Source organism: Carassius gibelio, chromosome B3 (assembly GCF_023724105.1).
Source record: "Carassius gibelio isolate Cgi1373 ecotype wild population from Czech Republic chromosome B3, carGib1.2-hapl.c, whole genome shotgun sequence".
Lineage (NCBI taxonomy): Eukaryota > Metazoa > Chordata > Actinopteri > Cypriniformes > Cyprinidae > Carassius > Carassius gibelio.
This window is the reverse complement of record NC_068398.1, coordinates 20,522,992-20,534,858: the sequence shown is the minus strand read 5'-3', so window position 1 is coordinate 20,534,858 and position 11,867 is coordinate 20,522,992. Positions and strand designations below refer to the sequence as shown.

Genomic DNA, 11,867 nt, shown 5'->3' with positions numbered 1-11,867 from the left:
CTAACCCTGCCGTCGTGTATTCATGTCTGCCTTTGTTATTATTTGTCATGTCTTGTTGGTTTGTGTCGGTGTCCCAGTCTGTCATGTCAGTCGTGTCCCGTGTTTGATGTTCCCTTGAGGAGCGTCTGGAAGCCGCTCCTTAAGGGAGGGGTTCTGTCATGATTCTGCCCTCGTGTCCTTGATTTTTCCTAGTCTTGAGGCAGGATCATGACAGACCCGTGTTTTGTGTACAAGCGCATGGCCTTGTCTTTGGGCCATGTGCTTGTGTTGTCTCGTTCCCTTGCCCCGCCCCCCTTGTTAACCTAGTCGTGTCTTGATTGTCCCATCTGTGCCACCTGTCGTGTCTTGATTGTTCCCTCTATTTAGCTTTCCTAGTGTGCTCTGTCTTGCGTCGGTTCATTGAGATTTGTTCATCACTTGTGATTGTACCTGTTCCTGAAGAAGTGTTTTGTATTTCTGTGAGTGTTTGTTTATAGTTAGTGTTCCCGTGCTTTGAGTCTTTGTTTATCCCGTTAACTCAGTCCTGTTCAGTTATTTTGTATTTCCCTAGTCAGTGTTTTCCCCCTCGTGGGTTTTTATTTTTCCCCTTTTTGTGAATAAACCTGTTTGTGTTGTAAATCCTGTCTGCACCTGAGTTCCTCCTTGCCAAGATCCTGACAATGGGTTGATTACTTGATTATGGTTCACGTGTGTCGATCAGGCGACGTATCTGACGCGCTCCTCCCGAATCTTGTTAATAAAAACATCATTTTGAGATATTGAGCTTCAAAAAGTTTTTGCATTCCACTGTGTAGATAGAACCTTATTGTTTTTTAAATAAAAATCCCATAATGTATACAACATAAAAAAATCTATCACATAATGTAAATAAGTTGTCCCAGAATAACAATATGGGAATAACTCAATTATGACAAAAATGTCAGATAGAACCTTATAATTCTAAGGGGACTAATTCACAATTCTAACTTGCTGAAACAGCCTGTAATGGATGCATTTATTTCTGGTAAATGACAAGGGTGATGGAGTGGGAGTTTCCTAGGCACCATTAAAACAGCTTCATCTTAAATACAGACAAAAAGACAAGCAGAAAGGTAAAGACACTGCTAGGGAGACTGGGTCAGCTTTGTATTCTGATCAAAGAACAGTGGCCGGCTGCTTTCCTGTACACTTTAATTGTCCCATCAGCTTTTCTTACGTTTGGGGGGATCAGGAACTGCAAAGCTGTCTTTATGAGTCGCTGAACTCTCGCCGCCATCTCTTTCTGACCGTCCCTCTCGGTCCTTATGGCTCCCTTCACCGTTTCAGCTATCACTGTGACGATCTCTGTCACTAAGACGGTCCCTTTCTGCATAGCGATCACGGTCTCCACCACTTTGCCTGCCACTGTGACGATAACGATCTCCACGATGACCCCTGTCGTCAGCATTCCTATCGCTACAGGATCCCTCTTTTGAAGAAGAGCTGGAGTAAAAGTCTGAAACTGAGCTCAGGGAGCCTGAGAACTTAGACTCCCCGCACTGGTCCACCCAGAGGAGCTGCTGGACTTTGTGGTGAGTTTTGGAGGAACACCAGATGCTGCCACAAAGTGGTTTTTATACTGAGCCTGAGGGAAAGCAAGAGCAGTCAAACAAAATCCAGAAATTGGTACATACAACTATATATCTTTACTGAGGAATTTAAAGGGGTGGTTGAGTGTGATTTCACTTTTTTAACATAAGTTAGTTAGAGCATAAATAATTCTCAAAGTTCAATGCAAAGAAATCACTGTTTAAGGACTAAAAAAAAAGACTGGTAGGGACCACAACAAGCCTCTTCCCAGGATTGAGACATCACTAACCATGATGTTAACGTCAACCTGCCCAATAGGGCTGCCGTTTTTAATTGTCGTTTATTCCCTTGAAATTGTAATAGCGATTATTCATTACGATTATCACAATTTACATTGAATGATGTTTATGCCATTGATGCAACTGCATGCTATATTTTTATATTAAATAAGATGTGCTTTTCTATAGTATTAAGCCTCAAATGTCAAATATACATCGGATTGGTTTCTTCTTTAAATTATATAAAAATAGGAATGCTATTACAATGATATACTTATGCTAAAACATTGGAAAAACCCTTTCTAACATGCAGGAAAAAATGCATCTGAAGCAGTCAGAATAACATAAGTGGACTTTGAATGATTAATTGCCACTTTGAACAATTATGTAATTGTGGCATCCATAATTGTGATTTTAATTAGAAAATTAATTGTGCAGCTCTACTGTCCATGGGATGGTAATGGTAAGGGCGAGTGATGTTTCCAGACAAAGTGCAAAGTTAACCAATCGGAGCACAATTATGTATTTTGTAGAGGGAGTGGCTTCATAGAACCAGGAACTCAACAGAAGGTTCTAATGAGAACAGAAACAGCGGTGTAAAATAAAATGTCAAATATGTGAAAATAATTTGCTTTTTTTAACAACTAAACATAAACATGAGTTACATTGCACCCCAAAAACACAATCAAGCTGATAAACCACTTCATTAAGAGTGGGTGGCAAAAGAAATTCAGTGAAAGATGTGACCAAGACAAAATAAAATAAATAAATAATAATAATAAAATGTACCTGAAATGCTTGCTTCAGGGCAGACATACGCTCTCCCATGGCCCCAGTGGAGGGTTTGTAGGCTTCATAGTTACCAAGAGGAGAACCACAACTACTACTGCGCTCCTGTATAAATACATTTAAAATATTATATAGCTATTTTTTTTATACATTTATAATCACTGTGGTTTCTGTCCGCAATTGCGAAAAATAATTGTAGACAAAATAACATGGGGGGTGGGTAGAAAAAAAAAAAAAAAAAATGTATATACAGTCATGCCCACAAATATTGGCACCCTTGGCAAATATGATCAAAGAAGGAGGTGAAAATTCATCTGCATTGTTAATCCTTTTGATTTTTGATTTTAAAAATTCACAAGAATGTATCCTTTTATTGGATAATAAGAATTTAAAACAGAGGGGAAATATCATTATGAAATTAACGTTTTTCTCAAATACTCGCTGGACACAATTATTGGCACCCCTAGAAATTCTTATGAGTAAAATGTCTCTGAAGTACATTCCTTTTCATATTCACAATTTTGAGCACTCTAGCATGCACTGAAAAAAGTGCAACTGCCTTATCCTTACTCTAAAGCTAATTTTATACTTAAATTTCCTACTTAAATTATTTAATTTTCTGTCTTGTTATTGAGCCAAAGTAAATTATTTTCTTAAATTGGAAGTAAATCTAAGTTTTGTTGGTTTAATTTAAACTATTTTCTACACATCAGATCAATAATTTTGAGTTTTGTGAGAACCACGTGACCACTGACATCATCGAGGTTAGGTTTAATAATTTTCTGGTCAATGGCCATCTTGTTTTCCTCGCGTCCAGACTGCTGCTGATACACATGATTGGATCCTCAATATTGGTGAGTAATTATACAAATAGGCTTTAAATTATGGTTACTTATTGATAAGTATGTAACGTTATATGATGATTTTGACTAAGTTAATTGTTTAATGGGAGTGTTTTGTCACATATACGCGCATCTTTCATTATGCGGATTGCATAAAGTTACTGACACGTTAGAGTGATCAAAGAAACATGGATCAATGAAAAATGAAGAGCTTGATATTTTAAAAGCGCCATATAGCTGCGAAACAGAACTGAAATTATTAATAGCACAAAGGCTTTCTGCGCTCGTGCATCCCAAAGCGCACGCGCATGATACTCGCGCGTCAACATTGTCCTCTGCCGCATAAATGGTAAAATATGTCGAAAATTTCCGTCTTGACGAGCTTTAACACAAAACATTGACTTATGACTTAAGAGATTGTAAACTTTTATAAATGCTTGTTTTGTAAATACAAACACGCACCATCGTTTATAGACTACTTCCTTCACATTGGGCAGCACCTGAAAAATAATGAAACTGTTCCTTGTGTTTTTAGTGGGTGTTCATAAAAAAAACCTATAGATACGGATACTTTTAAATGCACAAGGCAAGACAACATATGCCTTACGCAGACAATAGATTGTGGAAAACCAACCTTGTGTTCAAGAACTGCCAGAAAGATGGCCAGCTCTTATTCAACATGAGGAGGTAAAAGCATTTATTTTAATGAAAAATTTTAAAATGTAAGTAAATAATCCTGTGTTTACCATAGTTTTTTTACCATTTAAATTTAGTTTGTAGAGTAAATATATTTTAGTTTGTAGAGAAAATATCTTAAATGCCCTAATTATACCTTTTGTTGTTTAATGCTTTGTGTGTGTATATGTACTTTTACAACTAGATCTCAATTTATTTATTTTTTCAAAAGTCTATTTTCTGTTTCTCTTTCTTACAGATTAATGCTGATTTTTTTGGACAGACCGAGCTCTCAGCTTCTCCAGGTTATTAGGAGCAAAGGTGGAGTTCTCCGTGTAAAAACTAAGGACAATATTAAAGTTATGGATCAGGTATTTGTAACATGCGAACAAATTTGCTGGTGGCAATCAATTTAGTAGTGTTTTGGTCTAATAAAAAACAAAAATTACAACTTGAACATTTTGTAGAGTTTGGACAGACATCAGAAGAGAGTGCCTGCTGAAGTGCCTGACCACGTACCCATGGTGAAGATGAAAGCTGTCTGAATACCAGGTAATGTAGACAATGTAAACTACTGAAATTTTCTCCAACCATGTTTGCCCTAAAGTGATATTTCACTACCAAATCAACATTTGGTGAGTAAAACGTGGGGAAATTTTGATTTGTTAGTGAAATATAGCTTTAAAGTAATTCAAGTAATTGTTATAATTTATACATCCACCTGTGTGACTTTTCTTCCACAGAACAGAAACGAATACATTTTGAAGAGTGTTGTTAAGAGCCCCCCATTCACTTGCATTTGTTTTTTGTCCATACATTAATAGTGAATGGGGGCTCTGCTCTTCTGTTTCCAGCATTGTTCAAAATGCTACAGAGGACAGTAATTCATATAGGCTTGAAATTACAAGAGACCATGTAAATGATGACAGAATTTTGAATTTGAACTACTCCTTTAAAAGGGGTTGGTTTACCCAAAAATGCATTTTGTTGAGTAGATTGATAAATGCCTCTGATTGGCCAACAAATTTGTCTGTGATTGGTCAACACATGGTAGTATTTGATTGTACAAGTTTTTAAAAAGATTTTCAAAGCCAAAGAGAGTGTAAAAGTATGTCTTCACCCAAAAAGTATCATCACTTACTCTACTCTTGTAATAAACTGTATACATTTTATTTTTGTGCTGCACACAAATTAAGATATTTTAATGAAAGTTAGCAACAGACGTTTGGGTTCTACATTGATCTCCATAGAAGGAAAGCTAAATAAATGTTGTAGTATTCAGATGAAGTGGTGTTTTTTTTTTCTCCCACAGTCCCTCAATTACTCTCTGTTCTTCTATGTTTTTAGGCTGACCAGAGGGAGAAGCGGAGAGAGAATTTGACCACCATGGCATTTTTTGTGATCAGTGAAATTGATGCTCTTTATCGTGCACTTGACATTTCCATTGTCATGGACGGTGTTGAAGTACTAATTGAGTTGCCCTCTTTTGCACATGCCTGTGCCATCATGTTTGGACACATTTATGCACTGAACTTAAAATATCCTGAAGGACTAAAATATATAATTTAGGCCTTTCAAAAAATAATCATGGACATCGAGAGTAAGTAGATGAACCGAAGGGTGCAGAACCTCTCTTCAAAGCTGTTGGAGTAAATTTGTTTCCTTTGACTCAGCTACAATATTCTACTGATGGTAAGTTTCTTTGAAGATGTTGTACTGTTTTAAGCCTTTTATACAAAGTTAACTGTCTGTTTACTTAACCTGATTTGTTTTATCTTGGCTAAAGGCTGGTTCACATGGCAGGATAATTAGGCCGATTTTAGCCCCGATTCACCCCTTCCGACAATCTTAGGATCCTCCGATTATCGTAAAATAATCTGATCAAATATTCCTGCCGTGTGTGGTGTGTTAAGACTGCTCTCCTCTGCTCGGAAGAATGTCGGGACCGCTCCAATCTCAAATCGGGGATATCCAACATATTGGATTTATTTGGCCCGATTTCTTCTCGTGTGTGGTGTCCCCCGAGGACAAACAATCACGCAGCCTGTGGACTGTGGCGTGTAGCCACTCAGAAAGCGAGGTGACGAGGCAAGTTAGGGAGTACCGGGAAACAAAATCAAAACAGCTAAAAATACAAATAAAGTCGATGGGCATAACTACATCCACAACTGCAGTCCACCAGAGTACATGGAAACGAATATATGAGTGTTTATTTCAACGGTTATTAATCTGTGTAGTACGTAACAACATTTCTATGACATAAAACAACAACTTATCTCCATATTATGATATAGCAAGTATAGTCCATGATCGCTTTGTCTCCACCTCTTTGACCATCGCCTTTTCTTGTTTTTCTTATGTTTTTTTTCCGTTAAAAACAAAGAACAAACTATGGCCCATAGACAGTAAAAGAAATGGACACAGCGACCCCATTGGAACTCAATTGAGACAAGTGAAGCCCAGTTTTAGCGTTTTTTAGCACTTCCGTTTCTGACGCGCAGACTCAAACTAAGCTTGATGACGTCAGCAACCTGTCTGACAGATGTAAATCTTCTAGTAGCTGTGCGTGAAAACTGCCATCGTTAATCTTGCAGAGACGGCAAGCTTGAGCGGGGAGTTCTTTGGTGTGAGTGAGTAGGAGTAAGTATTCTGATTAATTATTTTGTATAGTATTTTAAAATGTAACGACAGTACGCCATATTAAGTTAATTGCCTGCGAGCTTCTCCTCCTGTCTGTACGGTAATGCGACAGAGAGTCTAGTGGTTATGACGCAATCGTTAGCCTATTTTTTACAAAAACTGTTTATACGGGGCCATAATGTAACATAGAAGGTAATGGAGCCCTTTATACATTGTCATGTATCTTTAGAAATAAATAATGGACAAACAGAGTCTTTAAACGCCTCAGATGTAAAGTTATTCGCTGTCAAAGTGACGCCAAAATGAATGGGAGTCAATGGGAATGCTATCGCAAGTGAAGTTCTGCTAAAAGATGGCAGCCCCCACCCGACTTCAACTTCCGGTCGAGTTCCTTGCCCCTTGCTATGGCCACTGCATCTTCTTCGTCCGCCATGATTGTTTACTCTAAAGTCACGTTTGATCTCGAGGGATTTTGCGAGATTTCCCGTCTGACCTGGGAATGCTCGGGAGTCAAATCGGTTCGTGTGTGATGTGTTGATATTGCCGTGTGGCTGCACACCACACACGGAACGACCAAAACTGTTAGACCCGTGATTTTTTTATCGCTGTGTGTGGGGTCTCTCATATTTGGAAATGGACAATTTTAAAATCGTCCCGTGTGAACCAGGCCTTAGTTGTGTTTTATCCAGGGTAAGTTAAATAGTTTACCCAACAAATGGAAATTCTTATGTTTTTTACTCACCCTTAAGCTAAACAAGTATTTAACTTTAATTAAATTAGGTTCAGATACGTTATGACAATTATGAGAGACGTTTCATTTTTGGGTAAACTATTCCATGAAGCTAAAAAGACTTCAGAAGAATTTGAAAGGTTTAATTTTGTAGTAAGATTGACAGTTCATGGAAAGATTGCATGTTTCTCTTTGAAACCATAACTGTTTCTTAAGGTGAATTTATCCAGTGTGTCTATGTATAACGACACTAAAAACTGTTATACAATATGTGTTTTTATATCAATACTATACACATTGTAGAAATATTTTATGATTTAAAAAAATTTCAAGTGTATGATGTTTACATTGATAGACAGTTTGTATTTATATCAGGATACTGTACACATTGTAAAAAAAATTATGTCAAAATTGTCAAAAGTTTGATGCTTGTCATTCATCTTAGATGATAAAATTATACATTCTGAAAGTAAATAAAATTTGTCTATATTTACATTACATTACAATTTTAAATTGTATTTGGTTGGATATTTGGTTAGATGTAAAGTAAAAGAATTAAGTTAATACAAAGAGAAAAAATTAAGACAAGGTATAATTTGAGATTTCATTAAACCTAAAAACTTTATTTGATTCAAAGATACTTTTTGCCTTGGCTAAGTAATGATAGTTTATTCTTTTCAAAGTAAAAATTTTAAGTTGATAAAAAGTAAAGTAATTAGATGTAACAAGTTGACGTAAAATTTTTACTTTGATCCGATGAAATGCTTTTTTCATGAAATCATCCAGCTCTGGCTTCCTTTTTCACAGAAATATAAAGAGGAGGGAAAATAAAGCCCAAATTCCCTTAATCATCCATCACAATGAGAAAAACCAGAGAAAATATTTATGATGTGCAGCAAAAGATACTGGGGCTTTAGAAATCGGTGAAGTGGCTTTAAGAAAAGAACTAGAGCAGTAAACATTCCCATTTTAACCATCAGGGCAATAATTAAGAATTTCCCACCAACAGAAAATGATACAAAACTGCCTGGAAGAGGACGTGTGTCTATATCATCCTAATGCATGGTGAGGAGGTCAGTTTGAGTGGCTAAAGACTCTCCAAGGATCACAGCTGGAGAATTGCAGAAAATAGTTGAGTCTCTGGTTCAGAAAACCTTTAAAAAAATTGTCAAACAGAACCTACATCAACACATGTTGTTTGGGAGGGTTTCAAGAAAAAATCTCCTAGCTCATCCAAAAACAAACTAAAGCATATTCAGTTATCAGCCATTATTGGAATTTTAAATGGGACTGGCTTCTATGATCAGATGAAACTGAAAAATGAGCTTTTTAGCAGCAAACACTCAAGATGGGTTTGGTGAACACAGAGAAAAAAAGTACCCCATGTGTACAATGAAATATACTGCTCTATTTTTGATGTTGGGGGCCTGTATTTCTGCAGGAGATCCTGGACATCTTGTTTAGACACATGGCATCATGGATTCTATCAAATACCAACAAATAAAAAATCAGTAAGTGACTGACTCCGTTAGAAATCTTATAATGGGCCATGTTTGGATCTTCCGACCGTACAATAATCCAAACACAAGCCTCAGAAATAACACAGAAATGGGTCACTGAGCTCAAAACCAAGCTTCGATATAGCCATTGCAGTCCCCTGACCTGAACCCTACAAAAAACTGAAGAGGAGAAGCACCAACATGGAGCTGGGAATCTGAAGGGTCTGGACTGATTCTGGATGAAGGAATGGTCTCTGATCTCTTGTCAGGTGTTCTCTAACCTCATCAGGCATTATAGGAGAAAATTTAGAGCTGTTAAACTGGCAAATGGAGGATTCAAAAAGTATTGAATAAAAGGGTGCCGTTAATTGTGTCCAACGAGTATTAGAGAAAAACATTTATTTCATAATGATATTTCCCCCCATTCTTATTATCCAATGAAATGATACATTTTAGTGATTTTTTTAAAAATAAAAGATCAAAAGGATTAACAACACAGATGAATTTTCACAACCTTATTTGATCATATTTACCAAGGGTGCCAATATTTGTGGGCATGACTGTATACACACACACACACACACACACACACACACATACATATATATATAAAGTTTGGACACACCTTCTCATTCAAAGAGTTTTCTTTATTTTCATGACTATGAAAATTGTAGATTCACACTGAAGGCATCAAGGGCTATTTGACCAAGAAGGAGAGTGATGGGGTGCTGCGCCAGATGACCTGGCCTCCACCGTCACTGGACCTGAACCCAATCCAGATGGTTTAGGGGTGAGCTGGATCGCAGACAGAAGGCAAAAGGGCCAACAAGTGCTCAGCATCTCTCGGGAACTCCTTCAAGACTGTTGGAAGAACATTTCAGGTGACTACCTCAAAGCAAAAGGTGGCTACTTTGAAGAACCTAGAATGACATATTTTCAGTTGTTTCACACTTTTTTGTTATGCATATAATTCCATATATAATTCCACATGAGTTAATTCATGCCTTCAGTGTGAATCTACAATTTTCATAGTTATGAGGTGTGTCCAAACTTTTGGTCTGTACTGTATATATATAACTTTTTAAAAATAAATAAACACAAAGCAAGCAAAAGTAAAGTCAAACTAACAGTGGATTCAGATCCAAGGCCTGGTCTCTCTCTGTAACCCAGGCCTCCACCTCCAATATTTGGCTTCTTCCCTTTCCCTCCCTTAAAGCAGGACTTCCTGAACCAGGGATTCTAGAGAAAAAAAATAACAACAGTAATGTAAAGTTGATGAGCAAGTCTGTGAAACATGTTGTATCAAACTTGTTGTATCACAAGCTGCATCACTGTGTGGTATGCCGCCTGCAACGCGTCCTGCCGAAAGACTATGCAACCCATAGTGAGAGCAGCTGAGAAAATGATTGGTGTCTCTCTATCCCCCTCCAGGACATTTACATATCTCGCCTTACGCGCAAAGCCCTCGGCATCGCAGGTGATCCCACCCACCTGTCACACAGCTTCTTCATTCTGCTGCCATCAGGGAGGAGACTGCGTAGCCTCCAGGCCAGGACCAGCAGACTGAAGGACAGCTTCATCCACCAGGTTGTCAGGAAGCTGAACTAGCTCCTGAACTAAATTTCTAACCAAGTCACCAGCAAATGAAGTGTCTTTAGAGGTGAGCAGAGTGTAAGCTAAACCCTTCTCTTCTGCACGACCTGTTCTACCAATTCGATGTGTATGTGTGTCAATGTCTCGTGCTACATCATAGTTCACAACTGTACGGATAGATGGGATATCCAACCCTCGAGCTGAGAAGTGCAAGACAAATTTGAATTAATACATAAATGGTCACAAATGGAAAGTTCATTTACTCTGAACAGATAAAACTAGACAGATAAAGTAAGGACAACTAACCGGCAACATCAGTAGCTACTAATATGGGCAGATTCTTTTTCTTAAAGTCAGCGATGACTTTGTTCCTCTCGCTCTGATCCATGTCTCCATGCAGCAGCCCTAGGCTATAACCTTCCTGATTGAGATTTGTAGCCAGTTCCTCACAGTTAGTCTTTTTAATGACAAAGATGAGCACAGAGCCAGCTGATGTGAACTCAACAACACGAACGGGGTCAACCAAAAATCTCACGCCAGGTTTTAAATGTTCTTCCGAAATGTTGCACTGAATAACAAAGCTGTGAGAGATCAGAGGTCATGAAGAGCTAGAAAGTACAATAAATGCATTGGATTGGGTTAATGCAAGAATGTATAAGTGCTTTAAAGTAGCAAATTAATATAAATATGAGAGATACTTACTCTGTCGATCAGCACTCGTTGGAAATATAACACCCCTTTCCATAATCGTGAGCTTCATCTTTCAAAATAAATGTAAACAGTTAATTATGTCCTTAGTTTTACCATCAGTTCAAGCCTGAAAAGGGAACAGAGTCGTGTGACAGAGACAGTGATGAAGCTCTTATGTGTTTGCAGTACACAAGACATGGACAGTTAAGACAGCTGACTCCACTGTGAGACTGTCTCTTTCTCTCACACACACCATGAAAAAATTAGGGACCAGTCACCGCACACTTTGGGTTTCATAATGTGGGCCTTTTGATTGGTTCATGCCAGACCGGGCAAGTGTGAGATCCTGTTCTTGTAAACCTCCAAAACAAAATCAAGACTATGTAAGGGAGCATAATTGGGGAAGTCATGGCCTAGTGTTTAGAGATTTTGACTCCTAACCCCAGGGAGTTATGACTTAAGGGCCCTCGAGCAAGGCACCGAATCCCCAAATGCTCCCCAGGCATTGCAGCATAAATGGCTGGCCACTGCGCCGGGTGTGTCCACTTTGGATGAAATGCACGAATTCTGAGTATGGGTCACC

General features: G+C 38.0%; 1 pseudogene; it reads right to left on the bottom strand.

Moving 5' to 3' along the window:
• Positions 1 to 1,169: 1,169 nt before the first annotated feature.
• Positions 1,170 to 11,180, bottom strand: LOC127952474 (ATP-dependent RNA helicase DDX42-like; annotated as a pseudogene).
• Positions 11,181 to 11,867: the final 687 nt, after the last annotated feature.